The sequence below is a fragment of the Canis lupus genome, chromosome 27, assembly GCF_003254725.2.
Source record: "Canis lupus dingo isolate Sandy chromosome 27, ASM325472v2, whole genome shotgun sequence".
Taxonomy (NCBI): Eukaryota; Metazoa; Chordata; class Mammalia; order Carnivora; family Canidae; genus Canis; species Canis lupus.
Window position 1 is genome coordinate 883,990 of NC_064269.1, and position 19,805 is coordinate 903,794.

The window sequence follows — 19,805 nt, forward strand, 5'->3', positions numbered from 1 at the left end:
TGGAGAACAACCATATGGTCAGCAGATTTGCATTTGTGTTTACCTTATTTAAAGACTGTTTTATATAAAAACTAAAATAGCATAAGAACCTTTGAGGAAACATGAAGAAGACAAAGTCGTTTTATTTTATACATGCGGACACATTTTTATGTGGAGGAAATAAATCCAGGTTGTATGAAAAATTGCATATGAACCCAGCCATGCCTCTTCATTTTTATTAAAATACTTGTCATTGAAAATATGCTTTCCTGGTTCATCTGTTTCAGTTCTATTTTCTCAGTCTTGGGTTTCAGGTTTTTGTTGGGCAGGGTCAGGGGCTTAGATTATTTAGCTCCTTGTGTTTTCTCTAGGGTGGAACTTTCTAGCAGAGGTGCAAATTGAAAGTGACGGAAAGTCTCGATCTTGAGATTAGAAGCTCCATTGAGAAACCCTTTTGTTGACTTGGAGATTTCAACGGAAGAGTCAGTGTTTTAGCTGTATGAAATCCTTGAAAAATAAGCATTTATTATATGGTTCCACTAAACATGTATGTGACTTTGATGCCCGCCCGTCATATCTCAGATCCCCTTGGAGCTGGAAGGGAGCTTAGAGAGCACCTAATCCAAAGCTTCATCTTTCGTATGAAGAAACAGGCCCTGTACAAATGTGGAACATAACATTTAACAAAAAGGAAAGAAGATGATAAACACAAAACTCAAGATAGTAGTTATCTTCAGGGGAGAAGCCAGGGAGATGGATCAGTAAAAAACCCAGTGTATTAATATTCTGTTCAGTAAGTTGGGTGGTAGGATCCCTGGTGTTCATCTTATTAGGCTTCGTGTGTGTGTATTAAATATCATATAGTTTTAAAACATTAGGAACAATAAGTACATAGTCACAGAGCATCTGCTGTCGCCAAGCCACCGTTCTTACCTGTCGTTTACATACTTTAACCCAGGATGACGGAAAAGGAGGCTTCAAGACCATGATCTTTGCCAAGGATCTGTAGCTCGTTAGTACTGGCTGTGACCATATCCTGGGACATCTGATTTACTGCTTGTGGCTTCTAGACCCATCCTGCTTCCCTAAATGGTAATTTGCACTCGACCTCTCATTCTTCCGGGCTGTGAGTTTCCTCCTGAACTCATTTCCATGTCTGTCAGCTTCGTGGTCATCACTTCAGTGGCCTGAATCAGCACCCGGAGTTTTCTCCACCCCGTTGCTCTTTTACTGTCTCTGCTTCACCAATTCCCAAGTTAAGTGAAACCCACCATCTCTTATACTGTATTTCTTCTAGGTTATTGAGCATAGTGGTAGAAAATCACGTAAATTTGCCAACTGACTCCACTGTAGATGTAGGATTTCTTAACTCAGATACTCATTTCTGTTTGGCTTTTTCAGATTTACCTCGTAACCACTGCAATTTTTTTATTATTCTCAACTTTATAGTCCTTATATCCCACCCTTACTTTCAGCAGACAGCTTTGCCTTTTACTCTCTAGAGAAAATACTGGTCATCAAACATCCTTTTTTTCCCCATCCCTAGACTAAATTCTCAGAGCATCCACTTTTCCTTTATTTCAGGGGTATGCTTCCTCTCCGAGGCTAGCCTCTTCCTTTTACCTGTGCTGTATCCCAGTGTATTCGTTATCTGTCGGTGCATAACGAATTTCCCCAGAGCATAGTGGATTAAAACAATAATGAACATCTGTTACCCCCACAGCTTCTGTGGGTAAGGAACTCAGGAGTGACGTAGGTGGGTAGTCCTGGCTCGGGGTCTTTGAAGCGACATGCAACATGTCAGCCAGGGCTGCAGTTCTCGTAGACTTGCCTGGGGCTGGAGGATTTGCTTCTCAGGTGGATCACTTACTTGCTTGGCACATCAGAAATTTGAGTGTCTTCGCAACACGTCAAATGCCTTCCTCCTGAGTAAGTTAGCAAAATGGAAACTGTAAATTCTTTTATGACCTAACTTGAGAAGTCACAGGACGACATTTCTACAATATGCTTTTGGTTACACAGCTGAGAGCCCTCTTCAGTGCAGGAGGGGATTTCACAAGAGCTGAATACCAGGAGGCAAGGATCAGTGGGGGGCGGCTGGCTATCACACCTGCTCCTATCTTCTGATATCTTCCATAAGGCATTTTCTCTTTACCTTAATTTTATTTCTCTTTAACTCTTTTCCATATAGGTGTTATATTTTTCATTAATAGTCTTTCATCTTGAACTGCTTAATCTACAAAAGTACTAAGCTTACACGTGTTCTTTTAAAAACACACAACCTTTCCCAGCCCCATGCACCAAATAAATGAATAAATTTAAAAATAGAGGCACCGGCTGGCTCAGTCAGGGAGCATGTGACTCTTGATCTCAGGGTTGTGGATTAGAGCCCTATGTGGGGTGTAGAGATTACTTAAAAATGAAATCTTTATTTTTTTTTTTTAAAGATTTTATTTAGGGCACCCAGGTGGCTCAGCAGTTTAGCACTTCCTTCAGCCCAGGGCCTGATCCTAGAGGCACAGGATCGAGTCCCACGTCAGGCTCCCTGCATGGAGCCTGCTTCTCCCTCTACCTCTGTCTCTGTCTCTCTCTCTCTCATGAATAAATAAAATATTTTTTAAAATAAATAAAGATCTTATTTATTCAGGAGAGACAGAGGCAGAGGGAGAAGCAGGCTCCTGCAGGGAGCCCAATGTGAGACTCAGTCCCGGGACCCTGAGGTCATGCCCTGGGCCGAAGGCAGACACTGAACCACTGAGCCACCCCAGGTGTCCTAAAAATAAAATCTTTTAAAATATATCCATAAAAATGAACACACACTTTGTCCCCCAATATTGATCCAGGTTTAGTTGTGGAAAATATCCATTGAGCTAGTCTAAGCAGGAAGGCTAGAGAAACACTCTAGCCTGGACTTCCAGAAACCACTCCCAAAGTCTAGTCAGAAGTCTTTGCTGCGGGGGATCCCTGGATGGCTCTGCGGATTAGCACCTGCCTTCGGCCCAGGGCATGATCCTGGAGTCCTGGGATCGAGTCCCACGTCGGGCTCTCTGGGGCTCTCTGCGTGGAGCCTGCTTCTCCCTCTGCCTGTGTCTCTACCTCTCTCTCTGTCTTTCATGAATAAATAAAATCTTAAAAAAAAAAAAAAAAAGAAGTCTTTGCTGCTCCTATAGTAGTTAGGAAGCCACCGGTACAGCTGCCAGTTCAAGAAGTGACGATAGGGCTCCTACCCACAAGTATCACAAGAAACGACCTCCTGCTCCTAGAATGTCCAAGGGAGTAGAACTAGAAGAGTCACTCAGGGCCACTTTGCTCGAACAGGCCTTGGACCTGGAGATGCTCAGAGCTACCACCCAGACCTGCGCTTCCACACACGACTACTCCAGGTTAATGATCTTTTCAGGACTCCTCAAATTCAGTTTGGCGGATCCTGGCATTTCATAGCAGCGATGACTTCCGACACCAACCTGTTCTTCGTTTCTCCACCACCACTGCTCTATTTCACATCCTCATCCCTGGACTTTTACAGCAGGTAGTCTAGGCTCATTTCAGTCTGTCCTCCACCTGCGTGGCACAGCATTCAAGATATCTAGTGATCTGTTTCCAGTGCCCCTACTGATAACAGCAAAGGCTTTCTGAGCCCTCGATAATGTGGCAAGCGCTGTACAACACCTTTATGCATTGTCCTACTTAATTCCGCATAACCCCGTGAGGTAGACATTATTAGGCCCCCGTGTGGTAGGTAAGGAAAGAGGATCATAGACCAGATGAGATTTGACCAGTTACTTAATTGCCATATGGAAGAATCAGAATTGGACCCAGGTCTGCTACCCCTCAGTGTCCCACTACAGTGTACGGTCGCTCCTGCTCTGCTGTCCCCCGCCCCGCCCAGAGTTGAGCTCTAGTGAACTCGCCGTAACACTGTGCCCCTTAATGGCCCTACCTTGGCACATCTTGTTTTCTAAAACGCACTTGTTTCCTCCCTAGCCCCACATTTCCCTGCTTAGCACATGCCACCTTCAGTTTCCAACTCAAATGTTATCTCCTCGGGTAATAGTCCAGGCTCTCTGATCCAGGCTCCTATTGTCCTCTTTATATGCTTTTTTTTTTTTTTTAAGATTTTATGTATGTATTTGACAGCACAAGTAGGAGAGGGAGGGGGAGGCAGGCCCCCCACTGAGCAGGGAACCCAATGTGGGGCTCTATCCCAGGACCCTGGGTCATGACAGGTGTTTGAGCCACCCAGGTGCCTTGTTCATACTATTTTTAGTAGCCTTTATTGAGTTGTGTTGTAATTATCTTCTAGAGCAGGAAACAAGCCACACTCACTATCAGTATTTTTAAGCAAAAGGAAACTTAATACCAAGCACTATGAAGTGCTGACACAGTCGTTTGTGGCTGGAGAAGCCAACCAGGGGGGCCCCCTAGGAGTGATTCCCAGGACACCACTGAACTAACCCACCAGGGGAGCTGCGGCTCCATGGCCACCGGATACTGAGTGTGAGGACGCAGCACCGTGACCACAGTCCAGGCATCGGGAAGCTGCACAAACGATCCCACACGTATACAGTATCAGATGCTGACCGAGCTACTGACCAGCCTAAATACCCAGATGCGTGGTCAGCAGACGAAGGGAGGCGGAAACTAGATAATCAGTACCTGAGTTTGCCCAAGGCTGTGCTGAGGTTTTAGATATTTGTTTCATAAGAATAGGTCAGTCTGTTTTTTTTTTTTTTTTTAAGGAAATCAGCTACTTTCAAAGTTCAAAGAAAAAAGTACCATATGCCAACGTGACTCCCTGTTTAAAAAAAAAAAAAAGTCAAAGACATTGCTGCAGTAGTGAGTGCGCAGTGGGCAAGGGCAGGCAAAACTCGCGAGGAAAGTGGCCAGGGAAGCAGTTGGGAGAGGGGACGTTGACATGGGAGTGCGCGGCCTTGTCTTCAGTCTCAGGGCAGCCCCGCAACCTCAACCTCAACCTCGGGAACCTCCCTCCTCCCCCAGGGGGAGATGGAGCTACGAGGCCGCCAGGGTCCGTCCAGCCCTCCAGTGGCCGCCAGGGTCCGTCCAGCCCTCCAGTCCTGTTCTGCAGTCGAAGACTCTACAGGCGTTTCGAGGGCTCACTTTCCTTCTGATCCTTGTCTAAGTTCCCGTGAACCTTAGAGCACTGTCGGAGGCGGCCGGGAGGAGGGCGTGGACAGTGAAGGCCTCTAGCCTTCCCCGTACTGAGCCCCACGGCACGTTACAACCACAGCAGAGCAGCTCGGGGGTCCCCTGATTTCCCAATTTGGAGTTTTGGTTAATCTGCCCCCAGATGTCCAGGGGGAAAGGAATTCTTTAGAGAACCATCGCTCGGGGCGCCTGGGTGGCCCCTTGGTTAGGGGGCCGGTCTGCTCGGGAGCCTGCTCTCCTCCCTCCCTGCCTGTGCTCCCTGTCGCGGTCCTTGTCTCTCCCTCAAATAAATAAACCTTTTTAAAAAATGAAATAAAGACAGAACCATCACTCATTCTAGGAGCTAGAAAGGCCCTCACAGCCTCAAAAGCCAGGCTTGTTAGAAAAGTGCATGAAAAGCAGCCTCTAGGGACGCCTGGGGCTTGGCGGCCGAGCGGCTGCCTTCGGCCCAGGGCGTGACCCCGGGTCCCGGGATCGAGTCCCGCGTCGGGCTCCTGCATGGAGCCTGCTTCTCCCTCTGCCTGCGTGTCTGTGTCTCTCATGGATCAGTCTTTGAAAAAAGCAAGCCAAGCGGGCTCTAGGCACGTCTGCGAGGCCGGAGATTAAATGGAGCTTTCCGCACGGCCCCACGCCCTCCTCCGGGCTGGGTGGTCACGGCCTAGTTTGCTCCAAGGCCGGTTGGCCAGCTCCAGCCGCGTCCCTCCAGCCGTGTCCCTCCAGCCGCGGGACGAACGCCGGCTTGTCCGGCCGCGCACCCCCCAGGCCAGCAGGTGCCGAGCGCGGCCTCTCCGGGGCCTGGGGCAGGCAGGGTCCCCCCAGCAGAAGGCAGCTGGGAGCCAGCGAGCGGCGGGTCCGCAGCCACGGGGGGAGGCCAAGGCCGTGTGGCCGGGCCCCCGCAGAGCCGGCGGGAGGAGCGCGGGCACCTGCGCTAGGGACAGCCCTGCCGCAGGCCGCGTGCGGGCCCAGGCACCGCTCCTCCAGGCGTGGTCCGCACAGCACCTATGTCATAACGACTCGGGTGCCTATTTTACTTTAAATTTTATTTATTTATTCATGAGAGACACACAGAGAGGCAGACACCCGGGCAGAGGGAGAAGCAGGCTCCCTGCAGGGGGCCCGACGCGGGACTCGATTCCAGGACAGGGTGGGGGGATGCGGGGTCCTGCCCTGGGCCGAAGGCAGACGCTCACCCGCTGAGCCCCCCTCCCCGGCGTCCCGGGTGCTTATTTTAAAATGCAGATTCCTGGGCTTGGGTCCAGACATCCTGCGTCAGAATCTCCGGAAGCAGCGCACAGGAGCCTCTTCAGGATACACCTCATATCGTTCTTACGTACAATAAAGTCTCTCAAACCACATATTACTTTGAGTAAAGGCTTTTTAGGAGCTTACAAGGAAGATAATGGCACTATTTGAGTTTTGATGGATCCAGGTCCTTAATGGATCCTTAAGAAACCCCACCCGCTAACCATGAAGAGTAGAGCGTAGTAGTGATTAAGAACGTAAAGATAGTAAAGGAACAGCCCCTGAACCATAAGATCACTTAAAAGTATAAATGGGGGAAAAAGGTACTAAAGTTTTTAGCAGTGTTAACAGCAAGCACTCCGTGCATTTTCGCTGTGATGGGTAAACTGAGGATACCTAAGTCACTGATGACAAACACAAGTGGCACAAGATTATCTCCATAAACTGTATTCACATCTTGATTTCTTCCTTTTAAATTTTTTTAAAGATTTTACTTAGAGACTATAGGGTGGGGCAGAAAAGGGAAGGAGAGGGAGAGAATCTTAAGCGGACTGTGTGCTGAGCACGGAGCCCGATGGGACCCTGAGACCGTGACTGAGCCACTAAGACACCCCTCAAATTTTTGTATTAGAAGAAATGAGGGGCACCTGGTGGCTCAGCGGTTAGCGCCGCCTTCAGCTGCGGGCGTGACCCCGGGTCCCGGGATCGAGTCCCACGTCGGGTCCCTGCAGGGAGCCTGCTGCTCCCTCTGCCTCTGTCTCGGCCTCCCTCTCTCCATCATGAATAATGATTTTTTTTTAATCTTTAAAAAAAAAAGTTAGAAATTAGGGTACCTGGGTGGCATAGCCGGTTAAGCGCCAGGCTCTTGGTTTCAGCTCAGGCTGCAGTGTCGGGGTCCGGAGATGAGCGCCCCCATCGACTCCCTGCTCAGCGCGGGCGGCTTGAGGCTCTCTCCCCCTGCCCCTCTCCCACCCCACCCCAGCTCGTGCGCACCCGACGCCCTCTCTGTGTCCAAAAAAAAAAAAAAAAATTCGAACCAATTTGAAAGACCAAGGGCATCCATCCTTTCAGTCAAGGTGTGGCATTTACCTGGTGGATCGCGACGTAGCCTGGGGCAGGACAGGCTTCTGGAGCCGATGTCCTCTGTTCCCAGCCCTCTGCCCTCCGTGGACCGACGGTGTCGCGTGCTCCAGTCACGTGCTCTGATCAATATCGAGGGTGTTCACTGACCTGCGTGTCACCGTGCAGGGTCCACCGGAGAGCTGTCACTACGTACACGTGGCCTTCGCCTCAGAGGAGGGAGCCCAGGGGCCCCCACGTGGCTCGGGTCCCCTCGGGTTTGGGAGGGGTTGTCTCTGCTGGAGGCCGTGGGAGAGACCAGCCGCGGGCGTGAGGGGACGGTGGGGAGGACGGGCCCACCCACGGCACCCGTACCTCCGTCTGTCAGGCAGCAGAGGACAGACGGACAAACAAGGGCAGTGCTTTCCCTCTGTCCCCCTTCTCGCTGCCCCTGCGGCCAGCGGGCACGTGTGACCCTTGCCCACAGCTGACGTGCCCGCGGCCCTCTGCTCGGGGTGCAGCTGCCAGGCATGCAGAGGGCACGGACACCCCACCTGGGCGCAGTGTCCGGCCTCGGACAGACCGCTGGACGGCGAAGGAACGGCGAGGGGCTGTGCCCAGCTCACCCTCCAGTCGGTTCTCCCGCAGGCTTGAGCCTTGGGATAAAGGCGGACGCTGGGGGCTTCCAGCTGGGGGGGCGGGCCCGGCTGCCGATCCCTTGGGCGCCCAGCAGGTGGAGGCACAGACTCGGTGGTCGGGCGGCCCCGGCCGTGCTGGGCAGCGGGGCTTCGGGGGCTTCCAGAGTCCTCGGGAGTCCTCCCAGGCCCGCGTGAGCCAGTGGGGGCACCTGGCGGCCTCTGGGCCCCCCTCACCCTGCCTGCGACCTCCCATCTCTCCCCCTTCCCTTCCTTGGAGGCTGACTTCACCGAAGGCCTGGCAGCTTTGGTGGTTTTGTTTTGTTTGTTTTTTTTTAAGTTTGGTTGGTTGCTTATTTTTAAAGATTTTATGTATTTGAGAGAGGGGGGCAGGGAGGGTGCCCGCAGAGGGAGGGGCAGGGAGAATCTCGAGCTCGGAGCCCTATTCACGGGGCTCCACCCCACAACCCTGAGACCGCGACCTGAGCCGAAACCCAAGAGTCCGATGCTGGACCGAGCTGGCCAGATGCCCCTTATTTATTTATGTATTCATTCATTCATTCATTCATTCATTCATTTTAAAGATTATTTATTTATTTATTTATGAGAGACACAGAGAGAGGCAGAGACACAGGCAGAGGGAGAAGCAGGCTCCATGCAGGGAGCCCGACGTGAGACTGGATCCCGGGTCTCCAGGATCACGCCCTGGGCCAAAGGCTGGCACCAAACCAGCTGAGCTACCTACCCATGGGTCCAATGGTTTTGTTTTGTTTTGTTTTTAATTCAAATTAACATATAGTGTATTATTAGTTTCAGGGTGAGGATAGTTTAGAGTCTTTTTTTTTAAGATTTTATTTATTTAAAAAAAAAGATTTTATTTATTTATTCACGAGAGACACAGAGGGAGGCAGACACAGGCAGAGGGAGAAGCAGGCTCCCTGCAGGAGTCCGATGGGGGACTCGATCCCGGGACCCCAGGATCACGCCCTGGGCTGAAGGCAGACGCTCAAGCGCTGAGCCACCCGGGCGTCCCCCCTGATTTATTTATTTTGAGTAATCGCTACGCCCCACGTGGGGCTCGAACTCACGTCTCCACGCTCATCTGACCCGGCAGCGTCCGACACGAGGTGAGGAGCGGGACATGGAGAACTCCTCGGCGACGGAGAGCTGGGGCTCGGGCTGGCAGGGAGGTGTCCCTCTGCCTGTCTGGAGGTGCCGGCGTCCTTGGCCCACGCAGAGACCGTCCTCCTGAGATTCCCACACATCTACAAACCTCGGGTGACAAACCAGGACGGGCCGGCGGGGCAAGATGCCGCCCAGGTGTGCAGCCAGCACCTGGCCTCCGTGGATGCCAAGCGGCAAGCTGACGCACCCCCCCTGCCAGTGGGCACCAGGCCACGACCCCCAGGGGGCACAGCCAGCCTGCCAAAGCGGAGGCCGTCCCAGGGCGCCGTGCCCATCGCTTCCCTGCCGCGAGCTGAGCGGAGCCTGGAGCCCGAGCGCCCTTCTGTACGCGGACGGGCAGGCTCGTCCTCACTGAGAGCCGGGGGGGGGGGGGGCACGGAAGGGGGGAGCATCACCTAAAGGCAGCAGCACCCGCTCTCCATCCTCGCGCGCCCGTTGGAAGAGAAAAGGAAGTGGACCCTTCTGACCACGAGCCAGAACTTGAAGTTGGAGGTGGGAGGACAAAGGGGAGCCAGTGGAGCAAAGGGGACCGTGTCACGGTGGGAGAACGGGGAACACAGCTGGGTTCCGTCCCGGTCGGCTGCAGGGCCTCAGCCATATCGTGTCTCTGGGCCTCAGTTTCCTTCTCTGTAAAATAAGGACAGTGACCGCTGTTTAACCTCGAGAAGCGACGGACGCCCCCGCCCCAGGGTAACGGTACAGCACCCACAGGATCCTGTGTGACCCCAGCTGACGCTGCGTCCGAACTACGGGAACGGGGGCGCCTGGGGGCTCCGTCGGCTGAGCCGCTGCCGTCGCCCAGGGCGTGACCCGGGGTCCCGGGACCCAGTCCCGCATCAGGCTCCCCACTTAGCAGAGGGTTGCTGCTCTTTCCCTCTGCCACTCCCCCTGCTTGTGCGCGCTCGCTCTCCCTGTCAAATAAGTAAAATCTTTAAAAAAAAAAAAAAAGGCAGGGATCCCTGGGTGGCTCAGTGGTTGAGCATCTGTCTCGGGCCCAGGGCGTGACCCCGGGGTCCCGGGATCGAGTCCCGCGTCGGGCTCCCTGCGTGGAGCCTGCTTCTCCCTCTGCCTGTGTCTCTGCCTCTCTCTCTGTCTCTCATGAATAAATAAAGAAAATATTTAAAAATAAACAATTTTTTAAAAAGCCAAGCGCCGTCCTCGGTAGAGGGGTACAGGGGAGCACGCGGTGCACAGCGGAGCTCGGTAGGGTCCGGGCTCCAGGCGGCCGGTGGGGCCCGGGGCGTGTGCCCACGGCGGGGGGCGTCACTGTGGTGTCCACGCTGCATGGTGCCCGCGTGGCCGGCCCGCACCTGTGCCGTGTGGCTCAGAGCAGCCCTTCCTCCCTTCACGGCGCCGACTGGCTCGGGCTGCCTGGTCCCCGGGGAGGGCCTGTGCCTGCACCCACCCTTCCTCTGCCTCCGGGGCGGCCTCCCCTCCCAGTCCCTCGGTGTCGTGACTGCTGGAGACACAGCCTCCCCCTGACCCCAGGCATGAGAGTGGGGACAGCCCGACTGACAGATGCTGGTCCTCACCCCACCCCTCCCACCCCGCACGTCCCCACCTCTGCTCTGGGGAATCCTGAAGCCCAGGGATGTTGGTGAACATCTCGCCTTTGCTCATTCATGCACCTGCGGAGCTGGGGGAGGGGGGTGTCCCGCTGGCACCGCACCCATGGGCCTGAGCCCTGACAGCAGCAGGGACGCGGGACGCATGGGTCCTCCTTTCCGGGAACGTGTCACCTACGCTGCACAACCATGAATGCATCACAAATGCGGCGACTCGGAACGACCCTGAGCATTGCTCCCCGACAGCTCTTGTGGGCCAGGAGCTCATCGGCAGCTCGGCTGGGCGCTCTGGCTGCACCCCCCCGCGGCTGCGGTCTCCCCCAGGCCCTGCAGGCTTGGCCACCGTGTACCCCGGGGCGACCCTGTCACGGGAGTGGAGTCACACGCTGGGGACGGAGAGCTGGCTTCGGCGGAGGGCTGCTGGACGGCCCCCAAGACACGCAGCTGGCTTCCCTGGCAGCAAGTGACCTAGGAGTAGGCCAAGCGGGACACCGCGACGTCCCTTTATGCCTCAGCCTTGGAAGTCGCACACGTCGTTTCCCCCGTCACTGCGCCGGCCCCACAGGCCAGCCCTGACTCCGTGTAGGACGCGAGCAGAGAGGGGCCTGGATCCCAGGAGACGAAGGTCGGTGAGCGGCCCCCCGACCCGTCTGGGACGTCAACGTCACCACGAATCACAGAAGATGCTGAGAAGAAGAGGTAGGATGTTTATGCACCGACAAGAAGTTTGAACGTGCTCGTGAGGGAGCAAGGGCCATAGTCTTTCACGGAACGTCATTAAACCAGATGTCGGCAGATTCTATTTTCGTTGGAACGGGTTCAGTTTTATCTTTGAGCTCCTCGAAAACATTCCTCGAAGTCGGCTGAGATTTCGTGGCGATCTTAATCTGTTTTCGGAGAATGTAGGCCACGCGGCTCTATCAGGGGGACCCACGAACGAACAAAGGAGTGGACCAGAAGGACGCGGGTAGAGGTAGCCCTCGGCGGGTAGAGAAGGTCGAAGGCGGCTGCTTGGTCTGTCACCGTGTGCCGGCAAGGGGAGGAAGTGGAGGGCAATCCGCTTGCCATTTTAAGGACACGACCCAGAAGTTACACCCGTTGCCTCCTTCACATTCCGTTAACCAGAAGTCGGTTACGTGGCCGCCGCCCCGACGGGGTGGACGCCGCAGCACCTGGCCGCCCGCCACATCCCGCCGAGGCAGTGCAAGCCCGGATGTACATCAAAGGCACAGTATCGAGACGTGCTAAGCTTGCTACGAGATTATCCTATTAGAAAACACTGTCGGGGCCCCTCGGGGTGACCCTGGGGCCCCGGGATCGAGTCCCGCGTCGGGCTCCCTGCGTGGAGCCTGCTTCTCCCTCTGCCCGCGTCTCTGCCTCTCTCTCTCTCTGTGTCGCTCATAAATAAATAAAATATCTTTTCAGACTTCTCAGGGTGAGTGCCTGTCATGGGGCATTTACAGTCGCTCCTATCATGGATGCGTCCCGATGGCCTCCCTTTCCCACCCGCACGAGGGCTTCATAAATAGCCCGGACCAGCCCGTGCTGGGTTGCAACCGTCCAGACTCGGGGTGAGAACTCGGGGCGGCCGGGGGGTGGCCAAGAGACTCAGCGGGGGAAGCGTGTGCGGCCGGACGGACGGCGCAGAGGACGCTGCTTTGCAGACGCTGAAGTCACGGGAGCAAACCGGCGACCGGCTGGGCACACTGGGGAGCGGTGCCGCAGCTTCGGGACCTAGTGGCTGGCGGGTTGAAGGGCGGAGAGGCTTGCCCTGGTCCTCACAGGCAGCGGAGGAGGGAGGCTTCGGTGTCCCTCGGTCCCCGTCCAGGGGCCCTGGTGGCTGGAGCCTCACCCCCTCCCCTTTCCTCAGAACAAACACATCAGGGTGTTGCCCGGATCTGCGCCTGTCCCCCGCCTACTGCCATCTGGCCCCGGGAGGTGTGCAGTCCTCTCCTGGCGCTGGTGCGACGGCCCGAGCGACGTGGGACACACAGTCCCGGCTCCACTGGAGCTTCCGTCTAACGGGGAAGCAGACGGACGACTCAGACGACGGGATGGGGCCATCTCAGCCCCAAATGCAAGCATAAGGTTCCCCTTTTTTAAGAATTTTAAGTAGGCCCCGTGCCCAACGTGGGGCTGGAGCTCATGACCTCGGGTTTAAAAGGTCATGCTCTGCAGAGCCGGCTACTCCACCCGACCCCCGCCCGCTGGACGGCGGAGACGTCAGGGCAGCCTCCTGGGCACGGGGCCCCGGGGGGGGGGGGGTTGGGGGCGGCCCCAGGCTGGCCAAGGTCACTTGTGCCCCCGAATCCTGATGGATCCCGAACGGTAGCTGGGAGAGGGGGGCCCGAGGGGAGAAGGCCCTGCCTGGGTGGGACTGTGGCCTCCGGTCCCCGGTGCGCCCCGAGCCCCGACAGGGCGGCTACCAAGGGAAGAGGCAGGAGCACCTGAGGGCAGACACGGCCGCCCCCGCCCGCACCCAGCCGGCAAGCCACGGGGCGCCCCCGGGCCAGGGCCTGCACCCCAGGAGTCCGGCAGCCCCAGCTCCTCCGGGGGCGACAGGGAGGGTGAGGCGGGCCGACCTCGTGGCTGCCAGGGCCGCTGCTGCCAGGCCCTGACGAAGGCGAGGACCCCTCGTCCCCAGCGCGGCCCGGGGGGCTGGTGATCCCGGAGCACCCCGAGCACCAGTTCCAGGAGAGGGGCGGCGGCCGGTGTGGGTGCCTGAGGGTCCCGGGGTGGCTCGGGAGGGACCAAGGGTCACGATGCTGCGGGTGCGTCCCACGGGCGGGGACAGTGCCCCGGGCTCCTCAGGGCTCCCACCTCGACCAGGCCCCACCCCCCTCCCGCGCCCGGTCCACAACCCCGACCCTCGGAGGGCCGCGAGCTCATGCCGGCCGGCCCCACGCGAGCTCACACCCCAGCAGCCCCACTCGAGCTCACACCCGCCAGCTCCACTCGAGCGCACGCCCAGCGGCCCCACGAGAGCTCACACCCGCCAGCCCTGCTCGCAGCCACGGCCTCCAGCTCCTTGGGCCTCCCCATCTCCACGCTGCCTCCTCCGTGGACCAGACACGGGACACCGGGCTTCTGGCTGCCCACGGAGCTCCAAGCGGGCAGGGGAGGGGTGTTCAGGCCCCGGGCCTCACCCCAGGCTGCCGCCCAGCACAACCGACCCTCCCCTCACAGGGCGCCTGTGGCAGGTCCCCCCTCCCCTTCCCCCTCCCCTTCCCTCCCTCCCCCCTCTTCCCCTCCTCATCCCCCTCCTCTGCCCTCCTCCCCCTCCTCCTCCCCTTCCTCCCATTCCCCTCCTCCCCTCCCCCTCCCCCCTCCTCCCCTTCTCCTTCCCTTCCCCCCTCCCCTCCTCCCCCTCCTCCTCTCCTTTCTCCCCCCTCCCCTCCCCCTCCTTCCTCTCTTGTCTCCCTCCTCCCCTCCCCTCCTCCCCTCCCCTCCTCCCCTCCCCTCCCCTCCTCCCCTCCCTCCTCCTCCCCTTCTCCTTCCCTTCCCTCCTCCCCCTCCTCCCCCTCCTCGCCTCCTCCCCCTCCTCCCCTCCCCCCTCCTCCCCTTCTCCTTCCCTTCCCCCCTCCCCCTCCTCCCCCTCCTCCCCTCCTTTCTCCCCCTCCTCTCCCCCTCCTCCCCTCCTTTCTCCCCCTCCTCTCTCCCTCCTCCCCTCCCCCTCCTTCCTCCCCTGTCTCCCTCCTCCCCTCCCCTCCTCCCCTCCCCTCCTCCCCTCCCCTCCCCTCCTCCCCCCTCCTCCCCTTCTCCTTCTCTTCCCTCCTCCCCCTCCTCCCCCTCCTCGCCTCCTCCCCCTCCTCGCCTCCTCCCCTCCTCCCCTCCCCCCTCCTCCCCTTCTCCTTCCCTTCCCCCCTCCCCCTCCTCCCCCTCCTCCCCCTCCTCCCCTCCTTTCTCCCCCTCCTCTCTCCCTCCTCCCCTCCCCTCCTCCCCTCCCTCCTCCCCTTCTCCCTCCCTCCTCCCCCTCTCTTTCCCCTCCCCTCCCCCTCATCCCCTCCCCCTCCCCCTCCTCCCCTTCTTCCCTTCCCCCCTCCCCCTCCTCCCCTTCCTCCCCTCCTTTCTCCCCCTCCTCTCTCCCTCCTCCCCTCCCCCTCCTTCCTCTCCTGTCTCCCTCCTCCCCTCCCCCTCCACTTCCTCCCCTCTCCTCCCCTCCCCCTCCCCCCTAGAAATCTCAGGCCCTTCCAACTGGTCAGAGGTCACCTAGGGAAGCGCCCAAGTCCACTCCGACCCCCTCCCCACCACGACCACCTCCTGCTGACCTGGGATGGGAGAACCCATTAGCTTCACAATCGCCAACTCTCAAGCCAAACAACAGGGAAGTCCCTCTGTTTATCTGATTTCCTCCGATCTTGCTGTTGAGCCAGCAGCTGGTGAAACAAAGGGCAGCTCCTCCCTGGGCCCCTGGCCTCTCAAGCTCCCGGGTCAGCTCTGAAGTAATTCCTCGACTCTCTGTTTCTATCCCCAGGGGCTTCCCAGAAACAATCCGAGACACCAGGGTGCCCTGTGAGCCCTGAGCCAGCACCGGGAAGCTCTCCGCCCTCCCCAGCCGAGCCAGTCCCCACACCCAGACAGAGGCACCTTCACAGCAGGTGACAGTCCCCCGGCCCCTCCCAGGGTCTCCCGCGTCACCACCCAGAAATCTCCTTTCACCTTGTCCTGCCTTTTCAGACTCCTCCCCAGCCGAAGGGCTCTGGGAACTGCAAGGGTGTCAGGGGTCATCCGGAAGGTGACGTAGGGGAAGGGACTTGACAGACGTGCAGCCGCCTCTTCCGAGTATTTTGAGGTTAAACGAGGTGATGGATGCACATGCTGAGACCTGCACCTGGTCCCCCCCACACCCTGGGGGGCCTGCGAGTGCGCCCCCCTGGACATCCAGAGCCCGGCCCCACGGAGCCCGGGGGGCGGGGGGGGGGTGCAGCCCCAAGCTGAAGGCGCGGACAGTGAGCAGCGCGGCCTCCCTCCCTGGCCGGGCCTGCGTGCGGGCTCCCTTCCCACCACCCCTGCAGAGCCCTCCCCTCCGCGCCCTGAGCTCATCCTAGTTACCGAGTGTTTGTTTAGTCCCGCGCGCCCCCCCCCCCCCCCCCCCCCCCCCGCACAGCAGCTGCAGCCCCACGCCGTGCTCCCCAGTGAGTGTCCCCCCCCGCCCCCCGTGTAGGAATCTGCGTGCGCGGGACGGCCACTCGGGAGCAGCTCCTTGGATTCCTTCCGCTTAGGGAAGACGAACCTGAGCAGAGTCTTGCTCAAGCCGGAACCCCCAAGTCAACACGTGGCCCCATCCCAGGGGCCGCTCTGCCGTCGGTGTCGGTCGGGGCCAGAAGAACCCTCAGCCTCCCCCCCCCCCCGCCCTGCCACCCCTGGGGCCCTGGACGTAGAAGAAATCACTGTTTTTAAATGCCTGGAACATCATAGGCAAAGGCGGGGAAGGGGCTCAAGCGCATCCGTCCGCACACCCTGTGGCTTCTCGTCCTCCCACCCTGTCCCCAGCTCTGCTCCGGGCCCCTGTCCCCACCCCGCCCGCCACCCTCCACTCACACTTGGCTCCTGCGCTGACCCACATATCATTTGCGTGTCACTCAACAAGGACATTTCTTGGGTTTTGCTTTTTTTTTTTAAGTTTTTATTGGGCCGTTGGCTCTTGGGAGCATTTAGTCCGAATCCATGCAAAGACCCAAGAGTCCTTAACGGTGGCGTTTGAGGGGCAGCCTGCGCGCATCCCCCCGCCCACGCGAGCCCCCGGGCACCCCTCCTGCTCCTGCCAGCGAGGCTCAAGCGTCCGCGGACAAAGCCAGTGGGGTGGTTTCTCCGAAAGTGAAGCTGGATTGCTTGGGTTGGATTCCCGGCTCTCCCACCGCCCCTGGACTAGGTACTTCGACTCTCTGTGCCTCAGTTCCCTCATCTTTTTTTTTTTTTTAAGATTTTATTTATTTATTTGGCAGCCACAGAGAAAGCCGAACAGGAAGCAGGGCAGAGGAAGTCCCGTGGGGCAGGGAGCCGGGTGTGCGGCTCGATCCCGGGACCCCGAGATCAGAACCCGAGCTGAAGGACTCCTGGACCCCAGGATCTTGACTGGAGCCGAGGGCAGACACGTAACCGGCAGAGCCCCAGGCGCACCCTAAGTTCCCTGTCCTGACGGGTGGACCCACAGCATCTCGCGTGCCCGCGCCCGGCAGGGCCGAGCCAAGGGACCGGTGCGTGCACGTGGTGATGCCGCGGGCCGTCGCCGCAGGAGAGGGCAGCAGCCGCAGGGACGGTGCCTCCGCCCACCCCAGTACACCTGGGTCGTGCGGCCCCATTGCCCTCTCCTCCCGGACTCCCGTTCCCCTTCTGCAGACGGGCTCACCGGCCCGGGCCGTCCTTACCCCTACCTAGTCCCCTTCTCTCCCCCGGAGCCCAAACCTGGGTGTGCAGGGCGGGCAGGAGGAAAGGAGGGAAAGACCTGGCCATTTTAGGGCAGACGAGCTGTTAGAGGGGAGAGGCAGCGGGGCAGCACGGGGTAGACCCAGAGTGGGGAGGCTCCTTATTGGGAAAGGCCCCTGTCTGATTCTGGGAGACAGAGGCCAGGCCTGGGCACTCGGCCAAGTGCAAAGAGCGGGGCCCGGCCCCAGCCTGGCCCCGACGGCGGCACCGGTGAGGAGGCTGGGTGCCAGGTGCTCGGGCCTCCGCCACACCGACCCGGCTACCGTCCCCTACCCCAGTCCTCCCCCTTCTGCCTACACCCCGTGGCCATTAACGTGGCCGGAGCCAGGAGGCCGAGCTGGGGGGAGGGAGGGGCTCCGGCGTGGCTGTCTCTAGGACGCTGCCCACCGCCCGCAGCCCCCACGACCTCCTTCCACGTGTCCGGCACCGTGAGCTCCTCCTACAGGAACTCGGCCAGTTCTGGGGAGACCAGGGCCAGGGAGGGGGGGCGCAGGGGTGAGTAACCGTTCCCGCGGGGATCGGGGTGCCCATGACTAATCAATGAGAGAGTGAGAGGAGACTCACATTCCTTGACTTGTAGGGCAGTGGATGGAGGTGGGAGGTGGGGCAGGGCAGACCGAGGCAAGGACGGCCAAGTAGGGACTCAGAGCCCGAGAAGCCAGGCTCAGCGGGGGCGGGGAGCCCCGGCAGGCCCGCTCGCCCCACACCGGGCTGCAGGAGGGCCAGGCCCAGGTAACCCCACACCTGGGGCCCTGCTCTGGGCAGAGGCTTCCCATCTGCTGGCCACGGAGCCCCCCCCCCCCGCCCCGCACAGTCCACCCAAGCGGGGCTGCCGGCCTTGACCGCGCTGACAGAGGGACGGACTGGCATCGCCCCGCATTCCTTAGCCCCTCTCCCACTCGCCTAGGGGTCCCCGTTCCCAGAAGTCCCAGCTTGGAAAACGGCCGCCGTGCCAGGCTGAGAGCCGCGCTGAGGGCCTAAGAGGAAACGCGCCGGGAGCCAAGGTGCCGCGGGGAGGAAGGAAGCCGGTCTGTCGCCACAAAGGAGTCAGGAAAGAGAGGGAACAAACAGCCAAGTGCTTCCTGCCCACCCTCCTTCCTCCCTCCCCGCCCCGCACGCCCCACCAGCCTCCTGCACACAGGCCCGCCGTCCAGGGCCCGGGGACAGGGAGGGGCGCCGAGACCCACCTTCCAGCCCACGGCACCCCTGCGCCCACCGCCGGGTGGTCGCCCCCAGCCCAGCCAGGCAGCCCCGACGCCGGTGTCTGGGCTGAGAGAGCAGGCCCCTGGCTAGCGAGGGACGGGATGGTGGGGGTGGCGGCCGCCTTGGGGCCCGGCAAGGCCCACACCCAGCTGCACACGGACACAAGCACGTGCGGGCGTTGAGGCGCACACTTCTCACCTACGTAAACATCCGCGTCACGGCCCCCTCCGGGCCGGCCAGCCCGAATGGCGAACTCACGCAGGGCACCTGGGCCAACTTGGGCCACAGCCTCTCCCGGCCTCGACTCTTCCCGGGCCGGTTTCTCCTCCGCTCTTGCTTCCGCCCCAGAGCCTTCCGCCCGGGCCCCGCCGACGGGGTGGGGGCACCTGAGGGTGCTCGGCCCCCAAGCCTGCGCGTGGTGAAACTCGGTCAGCCCTGCCGGCTTTCTGGAACCCAGCCCCTGGCCCCGAGGTGATCACATGGAAAATGTCCAGCTGTGGTTGCTGGAGAGATGAGCTCAGCCTGCCCGAGTGGGGCTGGGGGCCTGGACGCGGCGTCAGACTTTCCATCTCGGACCTCCCCCCCCTCCCACCCCCAAACACTACCCCAGGGAGCCGGGAGCGGGAAAGGGGCCAAGGGGGGGATGGGCAGAGGAGGGGGAGCCGGAGGCACCTCCGGGTCTGCCTCACCCCTGCCCGCCCGCTGCAGGGAAAGAAGCCCGGAGAAGAGGGGCACGGGAGACCGGGCCGCGGTGCGATGGGGGCCGAGGAGGCTGCTTCAGAGACCGGTACTTGGCAGGCGGTGAGGACAGGGCACGGGGGAGGAGAGGCGCGTCAGGGGCCCCGAAACGGCGAGGGCCCCAGGGAGCCGGTGGGACCGAGAGGCAGGTGCCGAGAGGCCAGGCTGCCTGCGGGCCTCGCGTCCACCCCAAGGGCCTCCTGGCGCCCGGCGGAGCCCGACCCGCGGAGCACAGCTGCCCCACGTCGGGCCTCCCCCAGCCTCCTCCGGGGGAGGGGGGGGGCCCTGCTGCCTCACCCCTTCCCCGCCCCTCTCCCGGCTCCGCCTCCTGCTGTCTGTCCTCTGCAGGGGCCCCTGTCTGTCCACCCCTTTGCTCCTTACCGGCTCCCCAGCCTGAACTCCCATGGGCCCTCACCTGGCCCAAGCCAGCCTCCATGCACCTGCTTGGAGGTTTCCAGTGGACAGAGCTCCACCGCTAGAGGCCGGGGCCCTGGAAGGTTCTGAGCAGTGAGCGGGATTCGGGCGGGAAGGAGGCCCCCTGTCCTCTCCCGTCTCCCTCCCAACGTTCCCTCTCACCCTCCCTCATCTCCCAGCTTCCTCACGACCC

General features: G+C 59.7%; 1 long non-coding RNA gene across 3 annotated transcripts; it reads right to left on the reverse strand.

The window, feature by feature from the left end:
• Positions 1-32: 32 nt before the first annotated feature.
• On the reverse strand, positions 33-15,484 carry LOC112667147 (uncharacterized). Of its 3 annotated transcripts, XR_004809956.2 has the most exons (4): positions 15,100-15,484; positions 9,170-9,893; positions 913-1,904; positions 33-635 (listed from the first exon to the last, which is right to left on the reverse strand). It is a non-coding gene; the product is annotated as an uncharacterized LOC112667147 (long non-coding RNA). The 3 variants fall into 3 exon arrangements; XR_004809955.2 differs by having other exon boundaries at positions 33-1,904; XR_007406607.1 differs by lacking the exons at positions 33-635; positions 913-1,904 and having other exon boundaries at positions 8,654-9,893.
• Positions 15,485-19,805: the final 4,321 nt, after the last annotated feature.